Genomic DNA, 22347 nt, shown 5'->3' with positions numbered 1-22347 from the left:
GAAAAGTCTCCAGAAATAGAAAAGATTGGATTTCTAATCCGTGGTACTGATTCTCACAATGAATGGGATGAAGAGGTCCAAGCTCAATTTTGGGGCAGTGTGCTTCATGGGAGAGCACTTCCTCTATGGCGGCGTGTGCTGAACTTCGTTCCACTCTCCTAATCGATTTATTCCAACGTGTCAGAGGTTGTTACTGGTGAGTGCACTGATCTTATTTATTTTTCATGATTTACCTGTTAATTATGTACTTTTTATGTACCCTAAATTGAACAATAGCGTATCCTAGTCAATTATCCAAGATCGGGGTACATGTTTATAACAGGGGTACCCGGAGTTGCTATGGTCACACCTCACATTCCTTAGATGGTTTACATTTCGTGTATACAAATAGGTGCATACACTGCTTGAAATGTAGAATTTAATGCACTGAACTGTGTATCTTGCGTTATTTTCTCTAAGATGTGTATTGCTTATTTATATCTTAAGCTAATATAGGTGTTAATGTGTATTAGATCTGGCAAAGAACTTCCATAATTTTACTATTTTCTGTTCCAAATTCGTAAACCTCAGAGATACATAAATTTAGTTTTGAACGACTTGTATTATTTTTACTACTTGCTAAATCAAATACTAGGTATTTTCTTTGTGCCACAACTAGGGCATTGAGGGGGGACAAACTTAGCAATAAAATAAATCAAATATCTGCCTTATAAGGTTTTTCTCTGCTTAACAAATCCTTCACGTTATTATCTGAAGAGAGCTGGTTTTGTCTTAAGTCTATATAAGAAGGTCAGATAATGAAAAGACTGTATTAACTGTCCATTACAAATTGAATAAACAAAGGTGTCTACGTCTCAATACACATCCCTAGGAGAGGGTGGCGAGGGGACATCAGTCAGCAGAGGGCTGATCCACAGAGAAAACCCATCAGCCACATTTGTACAAAGCCTGGAGAAATGTGCCAACCCTAAACCTACATTCATACACAGAAAATTTAGCAATCACACCACACCACAAAGGTCATATTTATACATTAAACAGGACACACCTGATCACTCACTCATCACAGTTATTCCTCTTAAATCATGGACAAAACATACTGTTTGTTTTTCTGATATTTTATTTATGGATAGATCAATCAAGGCTCATTCTGTAACACAGTTTACTCCCACGTGGAGGACTGAGATCCCCAAGAGACGAGTTCAGAGGTGGATTCTATGGCCAAGACTCCCTACCACTAAGTGCCCACTCCTCTAGTGGACTAACTGGTCTTATATTCATCTGCCTCCCCCTGTTTAATTTTTATACTAAATTACGATGTTTCGTGCTCTTTCTGAGCATTTTGGAACACAACACGATGAACAAAAGGGGGAGTAAAATGGGGGATGGGGTGCAGATAATTAATTGAAACGTATCACTGCTCATGGGACCACGCCTGCTCTCTTTATATTGAATACATATTTACATATACTTAGCAAATACTATTTTATAGGCTACGTAATTCTTTGTTGTCCATTTTATTTTCCAACAAGACTTTCTTCTTTTCAGATTTGAACTTTATTGCAAAACAGACAAACTCTGGAGAGAATACAGAATTATGATCTTCAATTTGTTCTTGCTTGTAAATGCCTTTGAAAAGACATAATAAAAATATGATATATGGACAGTCGTTAGTGGTCTTTCTCCTTGTTACATACTTTGATGCATTCTTGTTTTTTTTTCCATTTGATTTTGATACATTCTTATTTACAGAAAGTTATGTAGTGTAGAGATGAAACGACATCTAACGTTAATTAGTGGTGAAATTGTTGTCATGCATATATTTCTTTACCGAAAATTATTTAAATTCTCAAAAAAACAAGACATTTTACAGCTGCAGTATTTGTACATGAAAGTAGCAAAAAGACAACTTTAGGGATTTTTAAGTGTGGCCTGTCAACGTGTAGCTAATAGTTATAGGGTGTTCGCTAGTGATTCCCGGGGTATCATCTGTACAAGGTCTCAGAGTTGGGTACTTAATCAAGTCCAATCACCTCCCTTTACTGGTGACCCTGCCTGGTATCCACTACTGCTTAGCCTCTCTTATGTAATCTGGAACCGTAAATTGTTGAATCAGTGAAGACTGTCCTATTAACATCTCTGACCTGCCCAGGAACAAGACTCTCACATTATCCACTAGACAAATTGCAACAACGACCTTATGTAGAATACATGTGTCGTATGATCTCTAAGCCTAAGTAGGCTGATTAACCACACCAGGACTTGATGTATCGAATAAAGGCATCACATTAGGAAACTATATACACAGATCACTTTAGTTGATCTCTCTCTGAATTCTGGAATGGTGGTTTAAATATTATCTAATAAAAGTCTGATATGAAAAATAATGGAATGGAGTGTTTTGACCAATGACTCTTCATTCTCCCGAGATAAGCAGTGTAACCTCCTTATGAGATCCTGGTGCTATCTGATAGTGTAAGAAATGGATCTCTGCTATTACTTTCATACTACCAGTAATGTCACATGGGATACAACAGGAGATATTAGCTGCTATCTTATTCATGCCACCAGACACGTGCTAGAGAACAGCGGGAATCTACAAGAGATGAAGGAGTCCCGAGGAACACTGTACATTACACAGTATAATGTTTACACTTTGCATGTTATATATGGCACTCATAAAATAATTATTCATGACATTCATGCTATCGACTTAAGGTAATGGTATAGATTTACTTAATCAACTCTTTTTGTATCCACAAATCGGTATTTATGTGACAAATGTGCTAATAAACAAAAGAATAATGCAAACTTGTATTAGTTCCTTAACACATTAATTACAATAAAGAGGTGGTGACTATGCGCCTGATTTTGAGTAGGAGCAAAGAAAAGGGGCAACTTTGCACATGGACAAACCATGTTACAATGCAAGGGGAACAAAACGACTTTTTTTTTGTACTCAATGAAAATACTGGCTGTTTTTTCATGTAGCACACAAATACTTGATAGCTTTATTTTTACACTGAAATTAAAGTTGATCTATGACATGCCCTACCCCAACTATAAATCTGTCCCTGCATTTTAAATTTAGCTCCTCCTATAATGCAACATGGCTTTGGCAAGGTGCAAAGTAGCTCATTTTCTTTGCTTACCTTCTAACTCAAAATCAGGTCCTACTATATGCATTGCTAAGAAGTTTATAAAATAAGGGACTATGGTATTTAAAAGTTCAAAATGAAGTAGTCTAAACAAAAGACTCCAAACTATGTAAAGTATTGTTGTAGTGTAAAGGTTTAACTCATAAGCATTTAATTGGCTTTAAAAGAAGTGTACAGTGTTTATTTTAGCTTAAAGACATTTGATCAAGCACACGATCACATATTTTCTGAAAGGCGCAAGTTTTACGCAAACTTGGCAAATCTATATCCACTTCCAGTATCCAATCAGGTTGGAGAAGATGTAAAATAAGCCAAAACGTTATTTTTTTAAATCTTCTAGTTACCTGATTGGGTCTTGGAAGCAAACATAGAGACCACAAACTAGGGTAAAAGTTACGCTGATCACAAAGGCACCTGGCCATACACAGTGGTCGAATTGTTTATACGCATTTATCAATTTGATTTTGTGCCCTGATACTATTTACTGCCTCATAGATAGTGAGATTTTATTATCATGTTAAAGCATTGGTCTGTGGTATTTTATTTATTTTTATTTATTCCTAATAGCCTCGGAAATCGAATCAATTTATTTTATTAACTTTTCGTCCGTATTCAAATATGTGTAATTTTTGAAAAGTATGATTGTCATTATAGTTTTGAGGGTAGTACAGAGGTTATGGGTACTAAATATCTTTTATTAAAATAAATACACATGTCTGTGTACTCTTGTTTAATAATACTTTTATCCTGATCAAGCACAAATGACGGACGTGTGTGCACGAGAGTGTAGTGTGTACACGGTCGCACTGTGTAACACTTGGGAATAACCCGGTCCTGTTTGTGTCCACATTACAATATGCTCCATCAAACACAAATTACATGATTAATTACATGAACAGTTCACATACACAATATGTGTAACAAAGATAGATATGAGAAAAACGACAATATGCATAAATAAATATGGAATTGCCTAATAGATATTTTTTTTTCAGATGGTCTCATAATCTGATTTGTCATTGGGAGTGAACACTGATCTATCAAACTGAAGTAAAAGTGGAACCTTTAGTAAATTATCCACCAGGAACTAAAGTTTAAGACGTGTTAGTAAATCCGCCTTCTATCGTGCTTGATCAATGCAGGATAACCATAGACATTGCATAGGTTATCCATAGACAAAAAAAAAAAGACAAGTGTAATCGTGTTCTGTCTAAAAATCCATTTTAGGAACACAAGTTGACCCACTAACTACTATAGGACTCTGCAGCACATGTGAGAGTAGAGCAAGGAGGCACTGGCTATTTATGGGTTAATTATTCTCCACTACATATGTGAGTAGAGACTGTGTGGGAGATGGGGTCATCCAGTGCTAGCCACTATAATCCAGAACACTGTGTCAGTGCGGGAGATACAAAGATCGGCATTACATGCCTAGCAGTCAAGGGACACTTCCAGGCAAATGCGCTGAATTTACATAAACTAGATTTCTTGGTATATCATTTTCAGCCTTTGGATGTCATCTCCATAATAACTATCTGCTTGTACTACCGTTGTTCCCTGCTGTACGCTGGTGCACAGCATAATATAAAACAATGGGCATATTACAGGAACTGTACATAATATTCTAGTCTGATGTGATAGTGTAGACACTGCGTCTAATGCCTCACACAGCGGTTTTGATAGTTACTTCGTGTGCTTATAGGCAGCAGGGGACAATCAACACGGACACACACTATATTTGGCTAATTCGCACACAAGTTGTTTTGAGATGTTATTTTCCGTCTGTTTCCATGTTTCTCGTATATCACACAACCTTACTCTATGAAAGTGTGAAGTCGCTGAACAACTTGTGAGTGAATTCGGATTGGGGGAGCCTGGAGGGGGGAGGGAGAGGTGGGTTCAATGTGATTAGTTGCTATCTGCATATCTAAACATAGAAGGTATTTAAATCCCCAGAGCATCCACAGGGCACAGCTAAATACAAATAATGGGTTTGGCACACTATATGAAATTAGTTGCGAGATTACATTGACGTTAATTCATCTTCTGTAGTTTTTTTTGTATTATATTACTTTCTCATAAATAGAGCAATATTTCCCTCTGTATAAATTGGGGCAGCCAATATTTGCATACATATTGCAGAATAAAGTCACATTTCAAGAATTTGCAAACAGATGTGAGTTGTTTAAATTTCTTGGGGGAGAGTGTGAGTGCATTTATTGAACTACTTCTCCATTGTTTAGACTACTTGTATTTTCTGTTTTCTAGAGTTTTGTTTCTGTTCCCACTAGAAATGCTGCACATTACTTCACACGTAGTTTGTAATGGTAAAAAAGAATCACATTACATAAACTACCAGGCAGTTGTATAAATCTGCTACTTAGCAAGTTTTAGAAACATGTTGCAATCGTGTGATCAATTAGTCCCTTGTCAACATTGCAGGTCAATCAAGAATTTACATCAATCACCATGTTTTAGATATAAATGCATCCACATATTATTAACTATTTGGTTAGATAATTGACACACTAAGACATTTTTCCTATACAGCTAACTACCGTTTAGAAATGGAGGTACCTTCAAATAAAAGTGCGATCGTAAATATGAGCAGTAACCCATAGCAACTAATCAGTTTCTCACTTTCATTGTTTAACTTGCACTAAATCAATTAAAGTTAGAAGCTGATTGGTTGTCTTGAGTTACTCTTCATTTGCATGTTGTTAGGCAATATAAATGAATATTTCAGGATTTCCATACAGGAGATGACATCAGTCAGACTAAGTAGCATTGGGTAAGTATGTTGCCTGTATGTATGCATGTCTAATTTTGATTTTAATTATAATTTGGTCACCAAGTCAAACTTTTGTTTTGGTGTTGCACAGTTTATTTTACTTCATATACAGAATAATATGGAGTGAAAAAAACATTATTTTGCTATGCATAGAATAAATCTTACTGAAAATTACAATACGAAATAAAGTGACACAGGATCCTGGTTTTACATATAGGGAATATTATTTCATTTTATTTTATGAACATTTTATTAAGCATTAAGGGCATCATGTAGAGTTGGGTGCTAGTCCATTTGCATAGTGTAAAATATGAATTTCGCTAGTGTGCATGCGTATGAAGAAGACTTGTGCAGTTGTGCTTGCATCTGTATGCAGAGTCAGTTGTAATGTGTATATACGACTGCTTACGCTTACAGAGGTGGATCGAGGGAGTCAAGGGGACTGCACGTATAGGCCAAGGGCATGTTCAAGTACATGATGTAGACCTGGAAGCAAGCAAAAATATGTCTGTCAGGAAGCGTACTTGTTGCGGATGCTCTGCTGTTAGTGTAAGATATGTACTGATAATCATGACGATCAGATGAGATGCTTTGGACTCATCATACTATATAGAATGGGGAATTTTATGGGGTTCAGTTTATTCCTGCATTTTAGACAGAAATTGTGTCCAACTCTACATAAGAGAAGAGGTTTGTGTGAAAGGCATTGAAAATTCTTATTAATAAATATACATGGAAAAGTAGGGATTTAGAAATGTCCATAGGCAGATGGGATTATTACTTTATTGGGGCAATTTCAGATACATTTCAATAAGATATGAGAAGCCATGTTACTTCTCCTTCTAGGGCATTGTGAGCAACATGTAGCCAATCAGAGCATTAAGGCCACTCTGCTACTAAATGTTTGCTAGAACAGCCAACAAGTGTGAATGGACTGTGTGGTAGGTACTTGTGACCAGCTGTGTGCTTTGCTAACACAACTTTTATCCCAGACAATTGACAGCATATCATTATTATATACGATAGAACATCAGTAACATGTAGGAATTGAAGTTTATACATCCATTTTCTTCTAGCTTAGTCTTCACTCTATGGGCCTCATATAGGGTCGGACGCAAAGTTTGTTTCAGGCGCATCCTGCACATTTCCACTGATGGGCCATGCGCAGTAAGCAACAGTTCCATCTGCTTTTAGACGCAGTGTACACTGGGACAGCTTGCGTCTCAGTTTGAGGGTAAGAGCGGAACACAGAGTTATCTAGGCGTGACCATGAAAAATGTAGATACTATGGGCGTCTACCTGCAAAAACTACCCTAGTCTGATCAAGACACAGGTGGAACACATGTCAAAAAAGACAGAAAAAGTGTGGCAGGAGTTAGGTGGCGCAAGCAGTTAGCTAGCTGCGGGAACTGGTTGTAGCTTGGTAAGGTATTACGAGTGGGATGCAATTGGGGTTGCTTGCCACTCGTAATACCCTACCAAGCTGCGGCACACTCCCACTCCTACTCTTTCATGTACGTTTTAGACGCACATTGCATCCACCTCTACATGAGGCCCCCTGTCTCTATAAGTTACTACAGACCAAATCTCTACTTCACCAATAAATTATGTTTTAGGTTTATTTAATTCCCACATAATCAGGTCTGTTCTGTAAATCATTAATGACGTCACTGCACTCTGGAGCACTGTGCTTTGCCTATTCATTTAATGGGTCGGTGTAAAACAGCAGCTGGCATCTCTATGTTTGGCTGGCAGGAGTTTATCATTGGACATGGGCATCCGGAAACACTTTATCATGATAAATAAAAATAGTACATCTAGTCAAAGAAACAGACACCACTCTAACAGGCGCAGAAACCAGCATTAAAGAGCAGAACAAAAGCTGCCTGCAATATAATTTTATTTTCCTAAAATGCCATAAAAAGAAACTTAAAATTACCCCACATTCCACTCAGACCCCCCAAATGCCCTCAGACCCGTGCATAATACTAAATACCCCCACATGCCACTCATACTCATACATATCCTCAGAACACACCTGTACTCCAAAACTCTTCACCTGTCACTGAGAACCCCATTCCACATTCCCTCCCAAGCTAATTAGCAACTAACAACTAATGAACTAAGGGTCAGTAATTAAACATTAATTACTACACCACAAAATTCACTTATAGCCCATTCATACTGCACCAAAATCCCGGGTTTTTCCCGGGGCGAGCTCAAATGACCCGGGTCTTGGTGCAGTATGAATGGTACAAGTGAAAAATCCCGGGGGGGAGAGAGAGAGAGAGAGAGAGAGAGAGACTTGTGCAGTATGAATGGGGTCAACCTGGGAAATTCCCGGGTCCAAGGTGCAGTATGAATGGTGTTTCTGAGCTGGAACACTCCGAGCCCCTGCAAAAACCCGGCTTCAAAAACCCGGGATATTGCAGGGGCGGCAGTATGAAAGTGGTATTACCCTGTCACTCAGGATTCAGGTCTTTCCCTCTGAGGGAGATCTCACAATGCTGATTTGCAATCTTCTGATCTGCACTCTCAAACCTTCCTGTGGTCAAATGATACAGTACTCCGAGCTGAGGTGCTCTTCATTCTCAATGCAGCTTCACTCATGGATACAGTAGTCAGAGCAAGGGCATCATTTGGAAAAAACTTGGGGTTAACAGGAGAAGGGCCGCAGGCCAACTGTTGCCCTATAGACTATGCAGACATAATCACGCAGTATGCTGTACACACTCACAGGCAGCAACTAACTGTTCTGTGACAAGCATTAACTAAATAACCCAGCCAAGTAATATCTCAGAAGCTATTTATGATGTAAGTCAGTCACATGATCAGTCTAGTCAAAGTTGGTAAATCTCAACTTAATGTAATATAACTTATATAATATAACATAATATAACCAATCAAGTAATTTCTCTCTATGCAGATACATACATTTTGTAACAGTATTGAAAGAAATTACTTGATTGGTTATGTTATGGTTATATTGGTTAATAGGCACTAACAGTTTGCACATACTAGTGGACAATTGTAATGTGTTCTCACAAAGACGGTTATGAAATCAATTATTATATATTTTTAGGGATTTTACTAGTATAAATATTTTTGGTTTATAGTGTTCTTCTCAGCAAACTTCATACACTCTATTCTACAGGTGTGAAATTACCACGTGTGTTTTGCTAAAAGGAATGGGGTAATGGTAATGGGATCTTTGCCCTAGGCCCACTTATGTCTTGAAGTGGTCCATTTTGGCTTAGCTTCTTATGATATTATAGGATCATGTTTGGTAAAGGGACTTTCCACTTTAAAATCAATTTGACCAAATCCACTCCCTTCCCAATAACCAGACTGGGCTGGCGGGCAGGGGGGTATCTGCTCCCAAGGCTGGTCCCATAGTGGGCTACCTTGAGCTGGGTCTATGGGCCACCTGGATTTTGTTGCCTTTAAAATGTTCGTAATAGGTTGCTGAGTCTAGTCTTGCCCCCCACCCCCCGTGCTAAAATTTGCCAGCCCTGCCCTGCTATAATTGGGCTTTGTATTTAGCACTTATGTGTTGCTGAGACCTCTGTTCACGTTCGGTGCTGTTCTACTCTCTCCATAGCAATGGGCCTGATATAGCATAAGGAATAAATCCAGCTAAAGGGTGAACATTTGCACCTTGATTGACCATGATGCAATGCAAGGGCTGCAATTTTCTTTTTATATGCAGGGAAAATCGATCTTCTTTTGCATGTAGCACACAAAGGGGGTGTATTTATTACTAATCGTGTTTTCTTCACGTTATTTATCATTTCTTGCTGCAATGATAAGAAATGGTTTAACGTGCCTCTTTATTAAAATTATTCAGCTGGGACAGTGGCTCGGATAGGAGTCTATAGTAAATTTCAGAGCTTAATAAATAGGGCATTTTCTCAGTCCTCATAGAAATCTATGGGGGCTACAATTCTGATCAAATATATGTCTGATAAAAACATCTTTGGAGGTTCATGAATAGACTGTGTTCTATAACTGAGCTGGGGCACACCTTCTCCCCACCCCAAAAATTATTTGCACATTTGTAATTTGCCCCCTGCAGCGCAACATGTCTTTGCCAAGGTTCAAAATTGCACCTTCTACTTTTATTTACTACTAACTAAATAAAGCCCAGTGTATATAATTAAAAGCCTTAGAAGTGTTGTGTCAGATAGCCTCTGATACGGAGAGAGCTTAGTAGCGCCAAAGATTAATGGCAGAAGTCACACGCCTATATGTGAGCACAAAGCATGCTACATAGTTCGAACTGTGGGGTCTCTGAGGCACTTTAATAAGTTGGAGAAGCAAGCAATATTTTGGGGACAGTTTAAGTAAAATTCCAACTTCTCAGTTCACTGAGTTTCTAAAGTTTACATTAATTAATAAGTTATCAGTTTCCAATGCAAATAGTTGCTTGCTATTTGCTCTAGTTATAAAATGTATGCGATTAAAATGCCTTTCACTCTTTATTTTATAGAGAATTGTGGCTTTATTCACAGATCGGGGCGTTCTGTGACTGCCGTAGATAAATGTGCTGCAGGGGTGACCTCAGGCAAAATAGAGAGCATTGTGCTGTGTGATCTCTCAGCTGGTCTCTTCAAAGACAAGCAGTAGATTGTGCAAAGTTGCACTTAATGCTTCTACATAATAAAATAGTTTGGTATCATAAAATGATTAGCAGATGTATCATAAATCATCACAATAAAACTAGAAAGTAAGTAACGTATCAATATTAATCATAATAAATATATATTAAATGGAAAATAAAACGTATTTCAACAAAATTCAGATATTTTTTTTTGTATAACAATAAAGCAATAGCACTCATAAATCATTGATATATGTGTTTATTGTCTGGTAATTCCATGTTAGCAATCTGCTAATTTTCATAATTATTGCGAATGACCAGAGGTACTTCACATCTTTGTAGCCAGACTACAACAATTTTGTCAGGTAAATAGGTTATAACTTTTCAACTGTTTTGTTTATTATGGAGATTTTATATGGCGTTTTCAGGATCAATAGGGGTTTCTTTTGGCAGCATATTGGAATACATATTTATGTTTTCCACACATACACATCTAAATTTATTTTGTGACTTCTATCATTTATATAAAAAAATCAAATATGTAAATATGTATATTCTATTAGAGGTTTGGCCTGTCTATGAGGGTCATAAATGAGTAAGCAATATGTCCCCTGTTATGGGAAACATTTTCTACTGTTTTGTTATTTCTTCTAATAAAATGAGCATATGGTGACATGCATTAATATAAACTGTAAAGAGTATAGGTCATTTACAAACTGAAAAAAACAAAGCAAACTGCTTATTTTTTGGCACACAAGCGTTTATTCACTTTGGGCCTGATGTAGAGTTGGACGCAAGTCCAACTGATCAGCGCAAAAAGCACTTTTAGCCAAGAATCCATCTCAGTTTGCACTTAGAGTGAGACGGATCTCCCTCTTGCACCGCTATGCACTTAGAGAGGTGGAACGGGCTAGGTAGTTGGCGAGCCTAGCAATGTAAAGGTGTGTTCATGCACTATACATTCTATGCTGAGTTGAAAGCAGCCGCAGATAGGTCACTAGGAGATGTATCTTTTGTGGGTGCTTTCAACTGGTACAAGAGATCTTGTTGTATTAAGAAAATAAATAAAAAAAAAAAATTAATTTAAAAGGTGTGCACCCCCATCCCAAACAGCATAAACAACACCAGTGCTGTTTGAGGGAAAGTACAATATGTTTTTTTTTAAATAAAATAAAGTTCTGTGCTCAACTCTAGGTAGGCAAGAGCTGCACTATAATTTAATCCCTTTCTATACATACAATCTAAAAAATAATGTGCTAAAATTGCCAACAATGGTGATCTAATAATGAACACTAAGTAATAAGTACAATATATCCCTGTATTTTCATTAATGCATAATGCTTGTCATGTATCATATGGTGATTGGATAATTTCTACTGAACCAAATTTTATAAGTTGGAAAAAAACTCACTTGGTGAAAGAGTAAATCATTTTATCTTGTTCTAAAATCAGTAAATAATTTTTGAATTGAAATTTTTTTCTTTTATATATATATATGCATTGGTCTTTGGCTGATTTTAGAACAAGATAAAATTATTTACGCCAGCGGGGTCTCCACTGACGCATGCGCCCACTCTGTGTCAGCAGCACCGCGGCTGCTGTCAGTAGAGGGGGTCAGACGGACGGCGGGGGGGCTGTCAGCAGAGGGGGTCATGCGGGCGGCGAGGGGCCCTTGGAGATAGGGGGGTCCGGGGCACATGCCCCCTGTGCCCCCCACTGAATCCGGCCATGCATATGCCCCCATGTCACATTTTGAAGTTGGGGGCAAATGTTTTACATATGGGATTGCAGATGAAAATACTCTTGTTGGTAAAAGTTATGATAGTCTGACCAGATATCACTTTCGGACCACCCCTTTAATTAATTTCCCTTTTTCCACATAAAATGCTGCTTGTTGGAAACTCAGTTAAGTCTTAAGTAAGTGATGAATGTAAGGGGATGTCTAGACTGTCTTTATTTCATGTATCACAAAGAAGGGACTGATGTAAATGGTCACAAATTCTCTATACAGCGCTGCATAATATTATTGGCGCAATATAAATAAACTATAATAAATAATTTCATTATTTTTCATATCAACTGTGCATAAGTGGTGCAAAGGGCATCTGAATCAAAGTAATGGCTGGTGCTCAATCATTGCCACCTCAAAGAGGGACCACTACCTATACACAGTGTCTCCACACCTTTTAGTTTATTAGAATATCTTGTTGTATAACCCACAAAATCTAATCTTGCTATATCAGTCGCATTCAGCAAGGGTACTCTCCAATCCGCATGACTCCTTCTATCGGAAGAGCCATAAATTCTGTTCATAAACATCATTGTTAAAGGAGTCAGACAGACCCGGAACAGCTGACTTCAATGCCACATGACCTCCTTTGCACAATGCAGGGAGGTCAGAGACTAACAGCTCAGCCAATCGGGAGGAGGTGGATGAGAGATGAATGCTCTCCCTCCTATCTCTGCGTGGACTCCAGCGGTAAGGTAAGTGGGATGGTGTGAGAGATCTGTAAGGTAATGTGGGGAGGTCTGATGGGCATGTGGAGAGGTCTGATGGCATGGGGGGGTGGTCTGATGGATATGCGAGGAACAGGGGCAAAAGGTCCTATGGGCATGTAAGAGGTCTGCGGGGCAATTCAGTTGTTTTTTTTCATTCCTACTTCAACAGTTCCCTCCACAGTGACTATGGATGCGGTAGCAGAGAGATTATTATTAGTCCTTGAACCCTCCTTCACTGGACAAAGCAGCGAGGTAAGGCCTGTGCTTATTTGATAATTATTGTGAACATTTTGGCAATATCCAATATTTTCACCTCCCCCTGTGACCCTCTGCAGTATGCTGCAGCACAGATTATCCCTCTTTAGGATTCCCTGGGTGCACTCTCCAATGAAATGTACTGTGTACACCTTTGTCTGCTGGAAATTAAGAAGCACTATCTTTCAGGGAGAGCTGCAAAATTTCTAGAACTACAGACAGTCTGTTTGAGAAATAGGTATAATCTTGCATTGCCCTACACTGCTGGGATTCCTTCTCCTCTTCCCCTTATTCCTTATAATATACATGTAATAGTACTTGTTATAAGGGACTACTCCAACCCTTTTCCATTGCACTTATTTACACCTATACAGGAGACAGTATTTTTGGGTGTGCATTATCATTCCCTTCTTTATCCTGCAAGTCAATTCTAACTGCATTGAGATTTATATGAAATAATTAATGATGATAGAGTAGATGGACTATTATCATTGAGGTTGTAATAGTTATTGATGCCTCATTATCAGTCTATGAATGTCATTTGTGTTAGCTTCTCTATTTCACTCTCTCCTGTATTCAATTTCTTGGTTTTATGGTCCATAGGTAATTTTAGAGTGTATCCCCTCTCCATTACTACTTTAGCCTGTGATTCATGCAGAGTACTGATACTAATATGGATATTCATTCTTCTACTCTTGAGCACTTTGTTTAGCTTACGAGTATTTATTTAACAGCACTGTATTCAATGTATCTCTATGATATTGTACTAGTGTCTCATCTTGTTATTCTAATGTATCTTCTACTGCATTGAAAGTGCTTTGTCATTTACATTCAGATATTACCTCAACTTCACAATGTCTTATTGTGTTCCAGCATTACTACTGTACAGCATTGTTCAGTTAATATTATATTTAATTTGCTTTGTATGCTGTATACATCTAAAAAACATTTCCAGGTTGCGTACATATCTCACACAAGACACTGCAAAAACTTTAATTCATGCACTTATCATCTCCCGCATCGACTATTGTAATTCCCTCCTTACTGATCTTCCCAAAATCAGACTCGAGCCCCTACAATCTATTTTGCATGCAGCGACTAGATTGATTTTCCTTGCAAACATTGTTTGCCTGTTTTCAACGAATCCAATATAAAATTCTTCTACTAACATACAAGGCTATCAACAAAACTATACCAACATACATGTCCACACTTGTCTCAAAATATCTCCCAACTCAACATCTCCGTTCTGCACAAGATCTGCGTCTCTCTTCTACTCTCATCACTTCCTCCCATTCAACGTTACAGGACTTTTTTCGGGCTGCTCCACTTTATGGAATTCACTCCCTCACACCTCAAGACTTTCCTCTAGTCTTGAAACCTTCAAGCGTTTTCTGAAAACCCACCTCTTCATGCAAGCTTATAGTATTCATCTACGACCCTCTTAATCTCCCTCGGTTACCCTATTACCACCCTTTACACAGCTAACACAAGACAACAACCCTCTGACCAACATAGTTGTGTGACTAAGCATACAGCCCACTAAATATTTTAACCTTTGCATTCTAGCTGAACAAATATTCAATATGATGTAGCACTTACCCTTGTGTATGAAACCATTGTCCCATAGATTGTAAGCTTGCGTGCAGGGCCTTCTTACCTTTACGTATGTATGTATTACCCAGTGTTGTTTTATTACTGTTTGTTCCCAATTGTAAAGCGCTACAGAATCTGCTGGTGCTATATAAATAAATATTGATGATGTTGATGATGATGATCCTCTTTTTATCATCTTATAATGATCTTGCGATTACATTACTTTTTCACCATATCAGAGATTAAACTACTTGTTGTATACCACCCTCTACGTATCCGGTCTTAGGTCAGATTACAAGGCCATCATAAACGTGTAAAGTGGTTTATCCTCTTTACCTGTGAGTTTGTGTTTTTCCATAGGTTATTTTAGGGAGCCAGGTGGGGGTTTCACAAGTCAACCCCTGGTGGACAATGCTTGGATCTACATCCTGAAGAGTGTGAAAGACTTTGGTGGAGGCAGTGTATTGAGAAGTCAGTAAAGGTGAGACAACTAAACCATGATGTTTACCAATCCTCTACCTTCCAAATATATTGAGGTGCCTAGGGGTGTAGAGGTTACTTTACTATTAACTGAATAATAATCTGATTAATACATTTTGATCCAGAAAACAAAAATCGTATTACACAGGGTCTTCACTTTGGCTGGAACAGTGAGATGAAAGCTGCATTTTTAAATTTCCAACACCTTCAGATTCATGTAGTTTATGGATGACCTAAAATCCAGCACAAAAATAGTGTTTATTTTCCATTTCGCCCAATAGTCTTCGCCATAAATCTGCTGACTTGGATTCATACTTACAGGTATCAGTACATAAATTGCAGAAGTGTAGATCTCCACCATCGTGAATATTTATTGGTCATCATAGACATTGTTTCATTATAAACTAATATAACGATCAATTCTAAAGCTTTTTATGACTTTACTTTCAAAAGCTCTTGAAATAAATTATTTTCAATTAGAAACTTATTTCTACACCCAGAGTTGCCATGGTCAGCCATGATCTTTTGCTAAACTTCTTATTGGCTATCTTGAAGATAAATGTATATTTACACATCCTCTCTTCACCGAGAGCGCTGCCTGTTGTGGCAACTGTTGTACCAGGTGGCACTTTATTGATTATGTCTTTTGAAAATGGAGATGACCAGAAAATTTATTTATTCAATGGAATTATATAATAGAATAATCACTATCAATAAATTGAAAACAAATCTAGTCAAATCTCCTTGCCACCTTAACCTTTGACTCACATGTCCCAGCATGCCATAATAAGCATTCTGATGATAAACATCTATTCTTAGTATAAAATATTGAGTATCATTCTTACAAGAAAGGCATTTGTAGTATGATTATTATCCAGTAACAGTGTAGGCTGATAGTATCTAATTATGTCAGTGCCGTGGTGGTATTGTGGTGTACTTTTCACTAGGGTGGTTTGTTCAGTTCTCAACCTGTGCCAGTGGCTTAGGTTACTATACCCCACACCAGCCTTTATGTTTACTTAGTCCCCAAAAACCCCAATCTTAATAGTAATCACCAAAAACAAATAGCTCACTCGAAAACACACACACACCTATACCATCTACCTAGTCTATCCTCCCACACAGTGGTGGAACTACCATTGGTGCAGCAGGTGCTGTGCACTGGGGCCCATGGATATAATGGGGCCTGCTGCATGGGAGATGCAAAGGGTCAGGGACCCCGGTTCTCTCCTTCCTGTCTCCCTGCACCGGGGCCCACATCTCACTTGTTTTGCCTCTGCTCCCACTTGTGGTGAGTTCACTGTGCAGTTGCTAACTGCCCCACCCCCCCCCCCCCACACACACACTAAATATGGCCCTGGTTACAAAAGAAATAGTATTTGTTATGGCAAAATCTGATGGGGAACAAGCACCTCTTGATTATCCTCAATGTGGACACAAATGCCTGTAGGTCACCAGCAATAGCCAGACGAGTCCTGGGGGTAAATGTATCAAGCTGAGAGTTTTCCGGCGGGTTTGAAAAACCAATCAGATTCTAGCTAACATTTATTTAGTACATTCTACAAAATGACAGCTAGAATCTGATTGGTTGCTATAGGCAACATCTCCACTTTTCAAACTCGCCAGAAAACTCTCAGCTTGATACATTTACCCCCTGGTCTTCAACTTTAACAGCCCCAATTCCCTTAGATCTATAGCACCCACAGCACAATACAGAAGCTATATATAAATGGTAATAATAATAATAATAATAATAATAATAATAATAATAATAATAACCTATAACTGGTCTCTATCTGATGCTGGGCTTGGACTTTTCTAGGATCAGAATGTCATTGAGGTGCACATCATGCTAGAACCTAAGGACACACATAACCACAGAGGCAGGGAAAGCATATTATGTTGATGTGCAGCACTATTTTTGATTACCTCATTGTGTCTTTGTGGTAAGCTTTACAGGGAAAGCACAATTAAGGTACAGATTGTGGCAAACAAATCAAACTCAGGAATTTTGTTATATTCTCTTAATCACTGTTAGTAGCTTAATTCTTTCTGACCCTAAAATACTTTTGGTTATTCTTGGGATAATTTGCTCTTTAGTATATACTATTAGGTTTCATTTATACATTATCAGATGTTAGCAGTCACAAATTTGGCACAACTGAACCTTGAATAGCGCAGTACGCAGCTCCCAGTATTATGTGTGTCTTAGAAACGCTATCTTTCTTGCTGTTTTTCTATGGATATTTTGAAATCCAATATTGATATCTGTCCTAGGCGATTTCATTGTAGTATATAGTAGTATTTTATCAGTTAATATGTTTATAGTAAATGTAGATCAGTCGTGATCATTTGAGAAAGTGCAGCAAGGACAAGTAAGACCACTGTGTATGTGAAGATAAAAGAAAACATAGATCTGCCCATATGGTTAAATGGCTAACTCCATCTTCAGAAGGCGTCAGCTATAGGGAACAGGTTGCAAAAAGCTAAGCATTTTGGAACTTGATAAAATTACCTAGCCCTCAGTCCCCTTAGACTGTTTTGGGGACTGTGGTTTAATGCGGTAATTTGCCTAATGCAGGTGATATCTCCTATATCTCCTGTGCTAGGCTTTTAGTAAATGAATATTTCACTTAAAAATGCCTAAACCATGTGGAAAAGGCAGTTTCCACATGGCTCAGGCCTTCATAAACAGGCCCCTTGGAGAGCCTATTGAAGCTGTGATTTGGTGCAGAGTTTAGGGGACACCACTTATATATGACTTCTATATACTCAGTACTATTTAATTGACAATGTAAAAATAATTATATATTACAATTTTAAAAGCAGATATCACAAATCATCACCAAAAGGAAACTGAATTTCTGCAGGCTGACAAAGCATGCTGGTGATTATATTTCGGTAACAGCTGGTGAGTCACATGTTACATGGGTCTTCATTGTATACCTAAGGTAAGAGGTAGACACTTCCCAAATAATATACAGCTAATCAGCTGCCAAGCCACTTGTGCAGGAGTCACTCTGCACATTATTACAGCTGCAGTCTGGTAAGTGTTCACTGAAGACGGGTTAAACTAGAGACTTCTCAATGCTGGATTATTAGCTACCTGAATCCTGTTCCACAAATATCATAGCGCAGTCTTTGTACGTGGCATATATAGTCATAATTCACCCTTTCATCATGGCTACTGTCAGGGGCATAAATGGAAATGTCTGTGCCCCATTGCAAAATTAGCATCATTGCAAAGTCATACCCAACCACATTGTCTGATCCATCCCCAGACCAATAGAGTACGAATAAACATAGCAGGAGTGGATGTGGATGCAGGACACATTTTACCAGCTCAATAAAGTAAGGATTGTACACAAAGATCTTGACAGGAGACTCAGATATCCAGAACCGTACACTGCCAGGTAGTTGTTATCTTTCAGTTTGGTGAGAAATCCATATAGTATGCTTTACAAAGCAGACACCAGTGTCCCTACCTGCACAGGACACAGGCCAGCGTGTGGTATTCTTTCTCCTCTACTAACTTCACCCCCCTGCTTTGTACAATAGGTACTGCTGAGATTACCAACTTCCAGGACACCTCCAGCTGGGTTCCTAACCAGCATCTGGACTTGAACAACTGCATGTAAGAATAACACAGACCAAAGGAAGAGGTGGACATGTAGAATTAGGCACTCTTGTGGGGCAGGTCTATACCACAATTATACACCTAGAAAATGAGGATCACTGGTCATCAGATTTATATATTGTAGTTAGGGCCATATTTATGAGCTGCCCTTTGACATCATGAATGTTTTTCAATGTTACACTGCACAAAATCCCAAATCCATTCTCCACGGTATTGATTGCATCACTGGTATGTCGACACAAACCAAACACACAAAAAGAGAAAAAACAATTAAAAGATTAAAATAAAGCTATTTCAATGCGGCTCCCTTCAGAGAGCTACTCTAGGTCGGTGCCTCCCTAGACACCTAAGCCCTGATCTTAACTGCTTGTAATTGGAGCTCTTATTTGTAATTCTTGAAACTCAGTACATGACCCTTATAGTTTGTTATTGCTGGATTGCTAGTATGCTGAAACAAAATCGGCACCTTCATCTGTGTATACGAGAGGGTTCAGGAAACCAATATCAAACCCGAGTGTGGCATTAGGAGACGGATTCAAGACTACTATAAACAATTAATAAACTATGCAAACACTATGGAAAAGAAAGCATCAGTTCTGACTTCAGCCAGCAGATGTCTCTCTCTGCAAAGCAACACGCTTAATCAGTAATATTAGTATTACTATTTTTATTATAATTACAGCACTGACCTATATAAGAACATACCACATCATTTGGTGAGGTAATTGTGATACTTTAATTAAATGCAGTTAAATGTGAACTCTACTTAATCAATGTTTTTTTTTCTCCTAAGGAAAATCCTTCACACCACTCTTTATCCCAGTCATGTCCCTTTCCTCACAGTTGGTTCTGGAAACGCTGCATTTTCTAGTTAATGCAGAGTCTGTGGTTGTCAGAACCTTACCTTTTGCTGTGTGTACTGCAGGTAAAACCTGATTGGTCAGGAGCAGGGCCGGATTAACCATAGGGCTAACTGGGCTACAGCCCAGGGGCCTCGGGCATCCAGAGGGCCCTTTTAAGTGCTCAGCAGCAGTATTGATCGTTTGGGGGCGGGGGCGCACCCAGCCCGATCAATGTTGCTGAGCACTTTCACTGCGGTCCTTCCCCGGCGCGCTGTAGTCTCCTTACTGAGGAGATCTGGTGAGTCTCACTCTCACGAGATCTCCTCAGTAAAGAGCATACAGCACGCCGGAGAAGGAGGTAAGTGCCTTGGGGGCGGCTCGGATCACGGGGGTGGGGAGGGGGGGCAGCTCAGATCACGGGGGGCCATCACGGGGGAATGGAGGCCCTGGTCAGGAGCAGTGGCCTCCTAATTAGGCGCAATACTCTCTCTACAGCTACATTCAATTGTGCAGGAGGTATACATAGAGAGAGAGGATGGAAGACTACCGTGATAGGGGAAACTTTAGGAATAATGAAAATATCGTGAGAGGGAAAAACTTACAATAAAATAGTAACCGAAACATCCATTAATCGTGTGTAAAGAAATGATGCTTTCAAGGAGAAATTTAAATTTAAATAACATTGACTTCACAAAAAAAGAAAGTGCAGGAACAATACAAATACAGTTTCATTCACAGTTACAACAAAGGAAACATGAGGGAATAAGCTCCGTAAGGTTTGTTGTTGCATATATAATTGTCTTGTAGACTTCTGCCCTTCACATTTGTTTGCTTGCGCACAGAAATCTAGTACCTTTCTGTCTATCATGCCTGGACTGACAACCAGACAACTCATTTAGCAGAGTGACCAGCATGCTTAACACTATACTAATCCAACAAGCCCACTTAAATGGTTACTTAAACAGCCTATGCTTTAACTATGCACTGTTGTGTTTGTGGCCGCGATACCTCTGTATGGAGTCAGCAGTAGTACAATGGTAAGGCTCCCCTTTAGTGTCGCCCCTGTCGCACAGCCCTAGTTACGGCCCTGGCTTCACATGCATGTATGTTGGCAATAGCATCTAGGCCAGGTAGGGTGTGTGACCCTACTGGTATGTCAGAACATGCAAACACAAGTGAACCAGCTTATAATAAAGCCACCTTTACATCTTTTATCTTTTTCAAATCAAGTATTTTTTAATAAAAATGTTCAATTACAAACACATAACAAAACAAACCAAACATATCCCATAAACCAACTACCCCTATAGCCCCACCAACATACTTCTGGCCTAGATAGGAAAGTATAGTTGAATTGGCTTGACAGTGTAGCCTCAGGTACTGAAATCACCAATTACAATACAGATAAATATTATATGTCTAAGTCACCTTTCCATGTTTACTGCATCACATAACAAAGTACAATGCATGAAATACAAATGACAAAGCACAAAATGATGACAAATGGGCATTGGAGGCACACAGAATGCAGGCTGATGTGGTCTGTGTGCCAGGTCTTTTTAGTCTCAGTTCAGCCATGATGTCTATATCTTATTACATTCTGTTATGTTTTATTTTAGAATGGAAATGTGTTAATAGTAAAGATATTCTTTGTGAATGCATTGCATGTGTGTGTGTTTTTATTTCAATATTGTTTAACTTTTTTTTTAAAAAAAAAAACAGTTACCCCACCCCTATGTTTGTGGATGAAGTCCACCCCTACTCTCCTCCTTCCCTCCCTCCACCTGCCCACTCAAACCTATCCCTTCTCATCTCCTCTGGTCCCTCTCTCCTGTTACCTTCTCCTACATCATGCACTTCCTCAACCTACCCCTCTCCTCTGTTACATTTCTTTGCTCATTCAACCACATCCTGGTTTTCACCATACTCCAAAAACCCTCCTTTGACCCTGCCTCTCTCTTTAACTACTGCCCCATCTCCTCTCATTCATTCCAAGCTTCTTGAGTGAGCTGTCTACAACTGTCTCACCACCTTCCTCTCCTGTTGCCTAGACCCACTTCAGTAAGGCCTTCGAACCATCCACTCCACCAAAACTACCCTCATAAATTCTCCAATAAATCTTTACCAGCTTAATACAAGTAACAATTTTGTCAAATAATTAAACGGCAAAGCAAAGCTAAAACAAAAAATAAAATATATATATATATATATATATATATATATATATATATATATATATATATATATATATCACAAAAATGATAGTTACAGGGTTTCATCTGTAACAAAATAGTGAAAGAACACATACTGACAGTTTTCTGACTGAAGCACCACATAATTACTCATACTGATTGTTAGAAGTCATATCAATAATATAAATGTTTGTTAAATATTCACTCTGCTGTCATAATATGTGCTGTAGATAAACAGACAAATAGAATGATATATTGGGCACAGGATGTTGATTGAAATACAAGTATAGTTAAAAA

This window comes from Mixophyes fleayi, chromosome 1 (assembly GCF_038048845.1).
Source record: "Mixophyes fleayi isolate aMixFle1 chromosome 1, aMixFle1.hap1, whole genome shotgun sequence".
NCBI lineage: Eukaryota > Metazoa > Chordata > Amphibia > Anura > Limnodynastidae > Mixophyes > Mixophyes fleayi.
The sequence above is the reverse complement of the archived record's forward strand: the minus strand, read 5'-3'. Positions refer to the sequence as shown.